At 37.3% G+C, this 14,133-nt stretch overlaps 2 long non-coding RNA genes across 2 annotated transcripts; both read right to left on the bottom strand.

Moving 5' to 3' along the window:
* Window positions 1-4,800: 4,800 nt before the first annotated feature.
* LOC142138319 (uncharacterized) lies at window positions 4,801-11,510 on the bottom strand. The gene is made up of 2 exons (XR_012688007.1): window positions 10,777-11,510; window positions 4,801-5,602 (listed from the first exon to the last, which is right to left on the bottom strand). It is a non-coding gene; the product is annotated as an uncharacterized LOC142138319 (long non-coding RNA).
* LOC142138318 (uncharacterized) lies at window positions 6,147-10,770 on the bottom strand. The gene is made up of 2 exons (XR_012688006.1): window positions 10,027-10,770; window positions 6,147-8,730 (listed from the first exon to the last, which is right to left on the bottom strand). It is a non-coding gene; the product is annotated as an uncharacterized LOC142138318 (long non-coding RNA).
* Window positions 11,511-14,133: the final 2,623 nt, after the last annotated feature.

Here is a 14,133-nt window from a genome sequence, read left to right as displayed (position 1 = left end):
GTAATTAGTTTAATGGTAAATATCATACAATATTTTAAAAAACTATAAAAGTAAACTAAGCACCACACCACATCAATTGGGTCCATGTCATTAAGCTAAACTCCAACACACTAGGGGAAACTAGGCATGCATCCTGGGATTCTGAACCAGGGCACCCAAGATTAAAATTTCCACCAATAGCCTAAGAGGTAATATTTTTAGTATTTTACATTCATTTTCTATTTTAATATAGTGCTGTCCAGTCTCAGCAGATTTGGAAAAACATCTTTTCACAGGGTTTGCATAGCAATAGCCATTTTACACTGAACCTTACTGCTCATTGCCGACACCATTAAACTTGCTGCTGATTGCTGTTCATTGCAAGGCTGTCAATTGTTTAGTTTTCCCTTAATAAGTGACCATAAGCATCAATCAGTGGAGAGAATTAATAAAATATAACAAGTACTTTATGACACTAATATTTTCATGCTACCCTACCATATGAAACAACCATAATTATGGTCAATAATGATTTTAAAATGTATTTTAATTATTGTCACAGACACCAGAATCTACTGACTCCCTGATCTATTAGCTTATCAAATAATTAAACAGTCAAACAATGAATCACCTTTATTTTGTCAGGAAACTGATCCTGACTAGCTTAACTTGTCACACCCCACAATTGTTACTTGGAAGTTTACTGTAAGGGGACACATAGGATTCCAATTTGCACTCACCTATCCCTAAGGTTACTTGTCTAACTGGTCTCTTCCCCAACAAAAACACCCAATTCCACACCTCTCAGCTGCCACCATCTATGTATAAAGCCTGTAAAAAGTCTATGGGGTAAATTTATTAAGCTGCAGGTTTGAAAAAATGGAGATATTGCCTATAACAACAGATTAACTGTGCGAAAAAAATACTATGCTTACAAATTATAAACAATAAAAAGCAATAAAAGATGACATAAAACACAGTGAAACATGTTTCAGAGTATAAACTTACATATGAGTGGTATCTGTGCAAAGAGAAATAGGCTTGGTAAATGGAGAGCTTATCATTATGTTGATTGATTTCCCAAAAGTCTGACAATATGTTGTAAGTGGTCTCGTCTTTTAAAGACACTTTTTCCTCTTTCCACTCCTACAGGGGTTGGTCTCCAGGGGAGGCCTATGACAAACTTTTACAACCACATTCTAAATCTTCCCTGTGTAATTTCCAATGCTAAAACATAACATATATTTTCTGGGGAGTGTCTCACTGCCCCAATTTTATCATTAATAAATTAAATACAGATTTACCAATCTATGCTTGTATTCAATGCATGCCCTTTATCATCCTACCTATAATATAAATGTCTAGTGGCGTGTGTTAGTCTGTCTGTGTGTGGAAAAAATAAAACCAAGCTGCAGCGCCACCTGCTGGGCGGAGTCATACACTGACCTACTAAATTCTTAGTGTGTGTGGAGAAAAAAATTCAGAAAGGGCTGAAATTTGGTATACTAAGATGTTTTTAATTTGTTAATTGTTAAAAGTGTTTATAAAGATTTTAAAAAAAATATATACATATTTCTTGAAGGAGAAGTGACAGTTGGGAGTGGTTGGTGGTTGCCGGGGGTGACAGTGGGGAGTGGTTGGTGGTTGAGGCCTGGGCTATGGCCCAAATGCATGACAAGAACCTTTTTAACACCTTAAGTAGCTTGATTTGACTAGAATGCATGAGTATCATGCACGGGTTAACTTGTTTATGAATATGTGCTTGATCACTAATTATATTGATTGAAAGTGGTATTTTGTAAATAAAATTATATTTGCCTATATAATATATATCAAGCCTGTTGGGACAGTTCATTGAAGTATTATTAGGTGCCAAAAACCACTGCAATACCAGGGCATAGCTCACCCTATGGACATTGAAGCTTTTCAGTCCCCCCTAAAGGCAGCAATGTTATCTTGCAGTTCTTGGGTCTGCAGCACCACACAATAAACACAGGCCAGCAGTTCTGGCCTCACATTTACTCACTGAGTAAGGGAATTAACAAAGTGGGAGCAGGGGTTTGCTTTGCAGTCACTTGCATTACAAACTAGCTTACAGAGAAACACAAATTATACATGGATTCATTAATACAATATTTACAATGCAGTCCCTTATGAGTATGCTGTATTTCCCACTGTTATGTTATGGGTTAATCCTTATAACTGTAATTACTCCCTTTTTACTACAATTATATTCACATTGAAACACTCAGTAATGACAGATACATAGGCATCATGGAGAATGATTTCATTATCTAGCCAAAGTTTAGAAACTCAGTTGCTATAAATTAGTGGATAGAAACTGTTTATTTAAATTAATTCTGACATATATTTAGTTTACCCAAAATAAGGGAAAAGTAGAGATGGGTAAATCAATTAGGGCAATTCCAGAAAGTTGGATGATTTTGAAAGCACCAGCCGAATTTGAGAGCAAATTGGTTTGTGAGTCAGTCCTAAATAAATAAGTAAACAAACACATAAATATGTTGCCAAAACGAATAAGTAATGCCCACTAGTGAGTCAGACCATTTACAGTGCAGGAGGCCAATCAGCAAGCATCAACAAATATCATGTCTAGTTTACAACCCCTCATTCTTCCTGGATTGTACTAGGAGAAAATACTTGATCATGTCTCAGTGACTATTAGCAACCCATAATAACAATTTCTGTGCTTTAATTTTCTGTGCTTGTTATTAGCACTATTAACTATATAGCTGTACAAATCTACATAGTGATGTCAACCAATGTATTTGTTTAAATGTTTTAGTTCTTTTTATTAACCTCATTACTTATCAAGGTGTAGAAATGTACAGGTTATTCATTGTGATCTGAACCAATGTATTTTTTACAACATAATGGACATCATTTATGACCCTCAAAATGTCCAATGCGCAGTGCAAAATCAGCACCAAAGCATATTGGTTGACAGCGCCATGATGGTGGTGTTTGCCGAGGGACATAAGATTAAAGTAAATAGTCGGGCACTACAAAGGACTTGCTTGCTACAGAATTGGCACACGGGTATGCCTAGTTATGTAGAGCAGTGCAAAAATAAAATGACATTTTACAGGAAATGATTATTGAAATTAGAGAAATTGGTGGTGAGGTTACATTCTAGGGGAGTTTCTTACTGTGCGGTAGCTCACACAGCCAATCCCATTTGGCAAATGACTATTTTTTTTTTGTACCTGAACTGGCTATATTCAGGTCTGGTCCTGTATTTTAAATTGATACATTTTGCACCTCCTTGTTGTCTTTGATCTAGAAGTGCATCTCTCGATGGACTCTGAGGAATGTAATTAAAACTTAAAGCACACAAATGGGCCATATGCAATAAAGTTCACTCACTTTCATGATTTATTCAAGCCATCAAGGAGACAAAACAGAGCAGTATCTTAGGAGAAACTTTTTATTTAATGAAGACGGTGGCTTTGAAGTCTAGGGGTTGGACTTTGATATGATGTTCACACTTTTGCACAGTCAGACTCTTTAGACTATTCTGACTCTCTGTAAACCTAGGCCCACTTTGTGGAGGCATCTCCTGAGAACAGAAAGTAGGCATGTACAGTTATATGTGACAGATGAGACCGCTAGTGTGATGCAACTGGCCAAAAAAAAAAAAAAAGAATATAAGGTCGGGACTATTCACTTTAATTCAGTAGGTCCTTAGCTATATATATATATATATATATATATATATATATATATATATATATATGTATATATATATATATATATATATATATATACATATATATATATATATAATATATATATATATATATATATATATATATATATATATTTAAAGCATTCAGAGGGGCATGGGCTTGTCTGAAATAGCCGTGAACTTGAATGTAACCTGAAACAAAGACATCTGGAAATGCTGCAATATTGCTAAGCCTTGTCAATTCATTGAAAAAATTGTTATAGCATGCATTAGGCAAAAAAAGATAATACATAAAACGCAAATTCACACTGTTAAATCTAAAATTCTGACCCAAGTCAGCCTGTGGTGTCAAGTATATCTGGAAGCGCTTCAATCAGCTGGAGAGAATTGACACAGACCAAGTTCTGTATGCAAGGAATATTCTCTAGTTTATTGATACAAAGATACAGGTTTTTATAGGCTACTGAATAAATGAATCCTACGTCATATGCATACAATAGTTTATACCACTAGTTTATGAGAAGCGCTACTGATTAACTTTCTCACGTATTCTTGAGGTGTTTACTTTTCTCCCCCTTCTAAGGACAGATGAGCCTATTATTTCTTATCTCAAGGGGAGTTGGAGATATGCTATGTGCAACACCATGGATACAGCTCCTATACTACCAGCTGGATATGAAGCTCATTATTGTTTTCATAACTGGTTACATTCTTCAGGTGTTCTCTATTAGTTCAACTTCAAGGCCATAGGCTCACATATTGCAAAACTGCAAGTTAACAGAAAAATGAATAATCTCTTCTAGCAAATAATATTTCTATACAAGTTACAATAAAATGGCTGAACAAAGGCCTTATGAGGCCTTAACAAAAAATCATATTTAACATTTCCCATCTTTTATTCAATTTTCGACCCTTTCTCCTCCTACCTACCTAATCCTATCTATAGAACCACATTCTTAATAAGCAGGTACTTATACACATGTAGGAGGCCACATGCATAGAGTTGGTCCCCTTAGGAATCTGTCAACTCATCCCCCACTAATAAGCCTGTGATCCTCCCTGTCCTAACTTGATTTATGAGGAGATGCATTTTGGCAAATGTCCATGTCTAGAAAAGATGGTTTCTTAGAAGATGGTTTCTTAAAAGATGGTTTCTTAGTAGGTAGTTAATGAGTCTATAGTAGTTCTGCAGGCCTTGCATGTCCTTTGTTCAATCTTTAGTAGTTTCTTGTTGCAAACTCTGCAGTTCTTTGGCTTTGCTAGTCCAAATAATTCATGACACTCATAGTCTGGTCAGGTTTCAGAAGTAATTTCTGTGATCATCAGAGGTTCGGGATTTTCAGTGGTTCCCTTTTTGGAGAGACAACAATCAAGTGTCAGTAACTTCTTAATCAGCCATATATTTAGTTTCATTATCACCTATACGATCAACAGGATTGCAAAACCATTTGCTACTAATGCCAATATTTCCAATATCCAACATGAATCATTACTGACAACTTTACCAATGAGGTTATGCATCTGCACAAAGACATTTTCAGAGTTTACTCTACTATGAGTGCAAATTGTTGAGCACTCCTTCCCATATGTTTCTCACAGTGGCATAGGCAATATGTCACTTAACTGTCTGTTTCATACTGGGTTAGGGAGGCCTTAATCCCTACTTCAGTCACAATTATTCTGGCAAGACATATCAATACAATGAGACAGTCATTTCTATTTATCAGAACAAGACTCCCCTGATTTGAAGACTTTGCAGTGTTATGCGTGAATCCAGGTGTCTCTTTCCTGTACTTTCACTGCCATGGGAGTCGTCAACAGGACTTGATAAGGACCCTTGTATCTGGGTTCAAGACTTCTCCTGATGTGCTTTCTCACGACCACCCAGCCCCCCAGGGTGCAGTTTATGGGTACCTGTATCAAAATTAGGGTTTGCAAAGGAGGAGAATATTTGACCATGTATTTCAGTTAGTTGTTTCTATAATAAGGCAACATAATTCAACAAATCACTATATACATGGTGTAGTTGCTATGGAAAATAACAGCCTGTTCTGTTTGCTGTGCCAAACAATATCTCATATGGTGTTAAACCTGTGTCTTTCCTAGCAGTATTTTTTACTGAGTGCAGGTAAACATGAGATCCATGGCAGACCTGTTTCAGCCATTATTTTCTGCATTTTCAATTTCAGTGTACCATTAAGGCGCTCCATACATCCTGAACTTTGGGATCTGTAGGGGGTGTGATAGTTTCTGGAATCCTTGCCCCGTAAAGTGTATCCCTCTGTCACTTACAATGACCTCTGGTACACCATATCATCAGATTACCTCATTCGCAATTTTCTTGGCTAATGCTTTAGCATTTGCTTTTCTATACAGCCATGTCTCCAGCCAGTGACTAAAGAAGTTGACACAGACAAGCACATTCTCAAAGCCCGAGCATTTGGGAAGTTATAAAGTCTATCTGTATCCTCTTATAGGGATATTATGTCTGGGGTGTGCTTTTCCATAGGACAGACTTACTCGGGTTACTTTGTGCACAGACTAGGCATTCTGCCACTAACGACTGTGCTGCTTGGGCGAACCCTGGTACTATCCATAAGCTGCTAGTGAGTACAACCATAGCATCTTTTCCCAGATGCACTTTCTCGTGTGCTATATTGGCCATAATGGGATAAACTACTTTTGGCAGACACAAACGCTGACCTTTACACCACTCCTTGCACTTCTAGTGCTCCATGTATTGCCCAAGTCTTTTTCTTATTTTCTGTTGCTTGTCTTTCCATAAGTTGGAGTGTGCTCTGGTCAAACAGGGGTCAGGGGGTCACCATGTAAATAGACTCCCCTTGGGGTACTGGGGCTATGGCGGCTTCTCGTGCGGCCTGGTCTATTTCACTTAGCTTCGGGGGTAGTATCTCTGTGTGTGTTTTCATCTTCATCACTGTTTGGAGGACAGCTGGAATGCAGTGAACAATGCCCTGGTATGTTCATCATATTGACTGGTTTGCTTGCTGAACCCATAAGGTCCCTACTTTTCCATACAGGGCCATAATCATGCGCAATTACAAATGCATAACTTGAATCAGTGTAAATATTTACTCTTTGTCCTTTTGCATATATGCATGCAAGTGTCAGGGCCTTTAGTTCAGCTTCTTGTGCTGACATGTGACTCGGTAGAGTCTGTTGAATCACTATTTCTGTGTGTGTGGTTACAGCACACCCTGTATACGGGACAGGATCTATGTGATAGTGTGAACCATCTACAAAAAGAGTGATGTCTGCATCTGGTAATGGTTTATCTTTAATGTGAGATAAAACCAGAGATTCTTGTTTCATTAGTTCTATGCAATCATGTTCAGAAAAATTTTGTTTGCATTTTTTTTTTTTCCTTTCTTTCTGTTCAAGCTGGAATGGAATTCCCCCAAATCCCTAGGGTAACCCCAATATATACAGGTACTTCTCCCATCTTTTGAAACTTGCTGCAATAAGGCAGCAGGATTCAACATTGTGCACTGCTTAAGTGTAACTTTACTGGGAGTAAGCAGTGCTACTTCATTAGGATAGGCTTCAGTAAGGAGCATGTGGAATCCAAGGAAAAGGTTCTTGGTTTCTGAGTTCCACAAAGTTTACACTCATTAGATGGAGTGTACAGTACAACGGTTAAGACAGATGTGGTAACTTTAATTCTTCTGGAAGAGAAACACTTAGCTTAAATAACCTGTTAATAAGCCACATCATCAGTTCTATTAGTGTATATAATAATGTGTTGGGCCACAATACTCACAAACACATTCCTGCATTGGGTATAAACCCCTGTAGTCATGGGTTGCTCTTTTCTTTATTTGGTTGGGTTAAACTTTCATATTAGAATTTTCTAATTATGTATAATGATCTATACATTACTATGGGCCTGAGTCTGGTTCTTCCAAACTTGGCTTTCCTTTCTAGTCTAGTACACATCTACAGCGCACAGCAAAGGAAAATAACGTGCAATCTATATTCCTCCTGCTAATATCAATGAACTCCCCTCTCTGGTCTCCCTTGGACCTTTAAAAAACTTAAAATACAGTTTACTCAGATTCCCCTTGTCTGAAGGTCTTAACATATATCTGTGAACATGAGAGGCTCTGGGGCCTCTTGTGCTTCCTTTTTTTTTTTGTCTTCTAATAAAAAAGGAAAGGGAGGAAGAAAATACACAGTGCGCTCGGCAAGTGTTATATGTCACTCATTTCACAATAGGAGGGAATGTCCTTTGTGCTGTATATCTTCATACTTAGTAAATCTGGCCGGTAACAAATGTTTTGCTTGTGCTTGGTTTCTGTCACAACGTACGATACCGTTAAGGTAACTGGGTGTCCTAGCACAATATCTATACTCTTTTCAAGCACTAAAGCAGAGTAGTATGCAAGTGACCTTAGCTTGCGACCATGTATTTGTGTCAGTACTCCTTGTACATGTGCACTGACTTCATAACAAAATAATGTGAAAGGCTTGTCATAATCTGGCAAAGCCAGTGCTGGCGCTGAAGTTATTTCAGCTTAAAATTGGTTAAACATTTGGTTCTGCTCAGAGGAGAGTATAAATGGCTTGCTATGATCCAGAAGTGCTAATGCAGGAGCACATACAATTGCTCTTAAAGTCTTAAATCTTTTTCATTTCTGTAAAAATATAGAATTCCCATCAATGCATTACCATACCCACAATAAAAAGAATTATTTACAGTATATGACAATTATAGCACAGTAAATAAGGGCAGTAAATGTCTTTACAAACACTGATTTACTCAAAACTGTAATGAGGATACAAATAAAAACCTTTTGCTTTCTGCACATACAGAAAAACCACCTAGTTCATGCATTTGCTATGCGAATAGCACATAAACTCTAATATCTCTTTCCAAAACAAGGTAATCATTACTCAGAAGAGTTTACGTTATTTAAATCCTTCATTAGTTTATACTTATGTTTGTTGTGGTGCAAAGATGGTGCATTGGAAGTTAAATCAATGCAATCTGGATTGCCTAATGGGTCTTTGCAGCTGGAGACCTGTGAATAAAAAAACTTTTGCATAGAGATTAACATTTATTTACTAGGAATTACTGTAACTGTAACATGCGTGTATACTGTTATCAGGTAACCAGTGAACAGCTGCTAAAAGCTTAACTGTGACGCTATGCGTTCCATGCCTTGATTTCCTCAAAGGGGCAGTCCCTAATTTCACAAATAGAGAATGTCAAAGTGACGAGACCTGGGCGAGTGTTCAAAGCCACTCCTTTCTTATCATCTCTTAGTACAGCCCTTTTAAATGACACTAATTAAATTTCCGGGTTTAGAAACATTCAATCTGGAATCTTGGTTCCAAGTATTCAACCATTTTAAAAGCAGCACTGTCTCATAAATCAGAGTACTCTCGTTAGACACAATACATTGTGTCTGTAAATCATTCAACATTTTCTCAACAAAATCTCTCTCCCATGACCAAATATTCACAAATATTTCTAGATTCTGTGATTTTCGTGTTCAAAGTAAAAATATATTCACTTAAGTCTCGCTCACAGACGACATTTTATCTCGTAACATTTCTTTAAAGGCATAACAAACCCTCCTGATTTCTGAGAACATTCATCAGCGCCATTTTAACACAGATAAAAACAGCATGTAAGCTCACTCCCACAATTCTCAACTTCATTAAAGAGAAAGCTATATTTCTGAACTTCAGAAACAAAATTATTTTGTTCAAATACAGAAACGGCTTGTTGGATCCCAGCCAGCTTTGTTCTGACACTAGTACTTATAGTGATAATGTACATTATTTACAATCTTGTCCGTGCAATCGGACCAAACATTTTAAAACTTCTTTTGTATCTTTTTAAAAGCTTATCATTAAGCAATGAATGTACAACTTTTTCAACCTTGAAACATGTCTCTTGTAAAAAACGGACAAGACAGACAAACATTGTGATTTAAAGTAAATCAAACATCTCCCTTATAGAGCACTAAGACAGAGAACAAACAATGTGAATTATCACGGATCTCTCTCACACGCAGTAAGACGGAGACAAAACTCACATACAGAGAAAGAAAACTTAACTGACATCTTCCAGCCTACTGCTGTGGAACTACAAGTCCCAGCATTACACTAAATACAAGTTAGCTTCAACATGTTATCATCAATCAGCACTCCGGACACATTTTTTCAATTTTACATACATTGTCAAAAAACAAAAAACAGTGTGCTTCTTATCTCAACACACTGAAATCATTTACACAGAATAAGGGAGGGGCACATTTCACTTATTCAGCTGCACAGGATCAAACATACATTTATAATATACAACCTACTTGATTCATTATTCAGCTTCCGATGCATTTAGCATATCCACATATATTTCGACTTTTCAGATCTCTTAACTTTCCTGTGCCACCTCAAACAATCTCTTGGGGTTTGATCTCAATACCCCTTTGTTCTTGTCACATTACCACTTGCAACACCTTTGTTTCTCCATCCACACATATCTTTGGCTATCCCCGCTTTCTTGAAAAATTCCCTGCAGACCTTCTACTCCCCCATTTCCTTTAGTCTTTGTGCATCATATCTATGAGGGAGCTGCTGTCATTTGTTTACTATCTATATTACTCGTATTGACAGTATTCTGTTGAGTCCAAATCGGGACTCTTATCTAGTTTCTGTGGGTTGTCCTTGCACTGGACGTCCCGTTCTGTGGACTCCTTGTACTGGATGTCCGTGCTAAATAGCTTCTTTGACAGTATCTGGGACGAAGGTCTTTTGGAAATCTCTCTTACACAATTTGGGCAGATTACAGAATCTCCCTTCTTTGATATACCTCTGGGGATGGTGTCTAAAATGTTCACTCAATGTTCAAAACAATAACTCTCTAAATCCCTCTATTCCATTACATGCTTCTTTGATCAATGTCTTATGTGACTTTTATGCTTTATACATCATACATAGGTACAAACACATGCACTCAAAATTCAATCATCTTTCAAAAATCTAATCAACAATACAATTACAGTAAACAAATTGGGTTAATACTGTATTATATTAATCAGATGATACTTGAGACTCACAAATTCGCGTGTCAGGTGCCTCAGACAGACATGAGGTGACCCAGACTAGGAAGACCAACGAGTAGAAATCTACTGACCGCGGATGTTGGGGTTCAATGTGCTGGGAAACCTCCGTTGTCTGTCTTGTAGCCTGCTGGACAGCGAATCTCGGTGGGACCTCCAAGTTGTTAAATCTAAAATTCTGACCCAAGTCAGCCTGTGGTGTCAAGTATATCTGGAAGCGCTTCAATCAGCTGGAGAGAATTGACACAGACCAAGTTCTGTATGCAAGGAATATTCTCTAGTTTATTGATACAAAGATACAGGTTTTTATAGGCTACTGAATAAATGAATCCTACGTCATATGCATACAATAGTTTATACCACTAGTTTATGAGAAGCGCTACTGATTAACTTTCTCACGTATTCTTGAGGTGTTTACTTTTCTCCCCCTTCTAAGGACAGATGAGCCTATTATTTCTTGTCTCAAGGGGAGTTGGAGATATGCTATGTGCAACACCATGGATACAGCTCCTATACTACCAGCTGGATATGAAGCTCATTATTGTTTTCATAACTGGTTACATTCTTCAGGTGTTCTCTATTAGTTCAACTTCAAGGCCATAGGCTCACATATTGCAAAACTGCAAGTTAACAGAAAAATGAATAATCTCTTCTAGCAAATAATATTTCTATACAAGTTACAATAAAATGGCTGAGCAAAGGCCTTATGAGGCCTTAACAAAAAATCATATTTAACAACACCAAAGATAAAAAAATCAGTGTAAGTGAACTTTGTGCCGTCCTGAACCAATCTGCTACCAGCTCCAAATCCTGTATCAGGTACAACCAGAAGCAGGAAAAGAATCAAAGCATAAAGCCTCACAACAGTGAACTGACTCAGTGGTAAAAACAGAAGTTGAAAAAAAAGTGTGCGATAGCAGGATACACTCTGCTAAGGGAACGACTGACATCCAAAATATCATGTGGCTGGTGGGGAGCTGCATGATCTTTAGTTCTACAGATCCACAACACTCTACACCGATTTAGTGATACAGAATAAATATATATGCATAAGTGTAATGTAAATTCATTATACAGCTTATAATTGATTGAATTTTGTATTATATAATCATACTGATTAGCCGTAAGTAAGCACTGGATCAGAGCTACTATTGATAATTTAAACACCTGTTTGTGTTCACATTTTTCTTGATTGGCACACATTTCTACGGTGTTTGATTTTAGCCTTGGTCAACCATTTAACACTATACTGATTTGTTTCACAGTTAATGTGTTAATGTATATTAAGAACATTCAACATTGCACTGAGACTGCCCTCTTGTCATGCTTGGCCCTGCCCTCTTGTTTGCTCACATCTAGTCTTCCATGTAGCCCTATCTCCTTCTCCTTCAAAATATTGTTAGAATACTCCATTTTCTTATTCAAGATGCAACTAAAACTCTTTTGCATTTTATCATCATCTCCCTGTTGTAATTCGTCCGTGCCAGAGGCGGATCTAGACTTTATGTTTAGAGGGGGCGATTTTGCATAATCACGCCCCTCCTTTGCTCTGATTGGCTGGCCTGTGTTAACCCCGCCTTCCGCCCGCGATTGGCCCCGCCCCCTCCCGTTGTGGTCGCTGGCTGGGACCACTCTGATTGGCTGGCCCACATTAAGCCCCGCCCCCCTCTCGAGTTTAGCCATTCCCTTCCCGTTTTAATCGGCGGCTGGGACCTAGCTTTTTGCTGCTAAGGGGGGGGGGGCAATGCCCCGATCGCCCCCCCCCCTTGATCTGCCACTGGTCAGTGCCAATGTGTGCTGTTAAATGTCACAAGGGTAACTGCACAATTCGTTTCAGTCAGTATTATGAAATGCAATTACAAAAGATACATTGTAGATATTGTAAAAGAAGAGCTACTGAATTTGAGATCTTATGTATCCCTTCAAATATCTGCATTTCTAAAAACATTTTGAAATATTTAATTTGGTATTTAAAAAGCTATATGGAGACTCCAAATCACTGAAATAGATAGTATCTTAAAAACATCTTGTTCATCTCTAGTTAAAGAAATGTCTTGGTTTTTATGTTTCAGGGAATTTAGAACTCTGCTCATAATGTAAAAAGCTTAAATTAATAGCACTTTATCTCTCTGTAAAATATTTCTAACATCTCAACTTACTTGGCTCCAATATGAACATACAGTATTAACATATGGTTATACTGGAAATAGATAGGTAAAACACTATTAGGAGTCAGTCGTCTGCCAAAGACCTTAATTTGTAAAGCATGTAATTTGGTTACCTTTGAATTAGAAACAATAGGTTACATCTTCATTGATTACCATTTTATGATCTCCATATGGTCATGATTGATACTTCATAGTTATTACTGCAAATGCTTCATAAACCAGAGGTATATATTGTGAACAAGGGCATGTATCCTTATTCATAAACATAGGTTTTAATCATGTGAATACTTTGCCTGAGTATAGCCTTTGATGTTCCTGTGTTAGATTCTCATTTGGCAATTGTATTGTCGGTTATGGAATGATTATATCTATGTCAGTGTTTCCCAAACTGTGCACCACGGCTCCCAGGAGTACCGTGACAATCTCACAGGGGTGCCGGGGGACTACTTGGTAATTATTTTGACTTAGGGGTGCCTTGAAAATATGCACACATGAAAAGCCTGTTTAATTGCATATATTCAGTCAGAGACAAGTCAAGATGTATCCAGCTCTACAACAGTAGCATATGCGCCAGGCTTTTATCAGGAGGTAACAAGAGTACATACATAAGCATCACTATTGTGCAGAGAAAGTATAGGAATAACGTAGAGATGTGGCTTGACTGTATTAGTAGTAATTGCAATGTTTGGATTATGCTATTTATACACATCTAGCAGGGTCACCCGATGTTGTGTGGGTCCAATTTGTAATGTGTAGCAGTTTTTATATATTAGCAAATTATTTGGTAAATATACCAGAAATGCTTTTTAAAAAATAAGTTTTGCTGTTTTGTCGCATTGTTGTTATGTCATGTTGTGGCGAGGTTTCCTTCCAGCAGGCACACAATTGTGTACAACCCAAAAATGATTTTTTCAATATTTGTTCCTCTGTCTCTCTGTCGTATTGTCGCGTTGTCGCTATGTGGTCTAATAGGTTACTTTTTCGATACTAATTAATTATGTAAAATTTGGCAGCTTTATCTTTAGAGCTGTGGAAGATATTCACCAACAAACACACTTCTTCTCTTTTATATATATATATATATATATATATATATATATATATATATATATATATATATAGATGTAATATCGTAATGAAGTATCATTCATATGAGGGAATATTGTCTCAGCAGTTTTCTTAATGA

Source organism: Mixophyes fleayi, chromosome 2, assembly GCF_038048845.1.
Source record: "Mixophyes fleayi isolate aMixFle1 chromosome 2, aMixFle1.hap1, whole genome shotgun sequence".
Classification (NCBI taxonomy): Eukaryota; Metazoa; Chordata; class Amphibia; order Anura; family Limnodynastidae; genus Mixophyes; species Mixophyes fleayi.
This window is presented reverse-complemented; position numbering and strand designations above follow the sequence as displayed.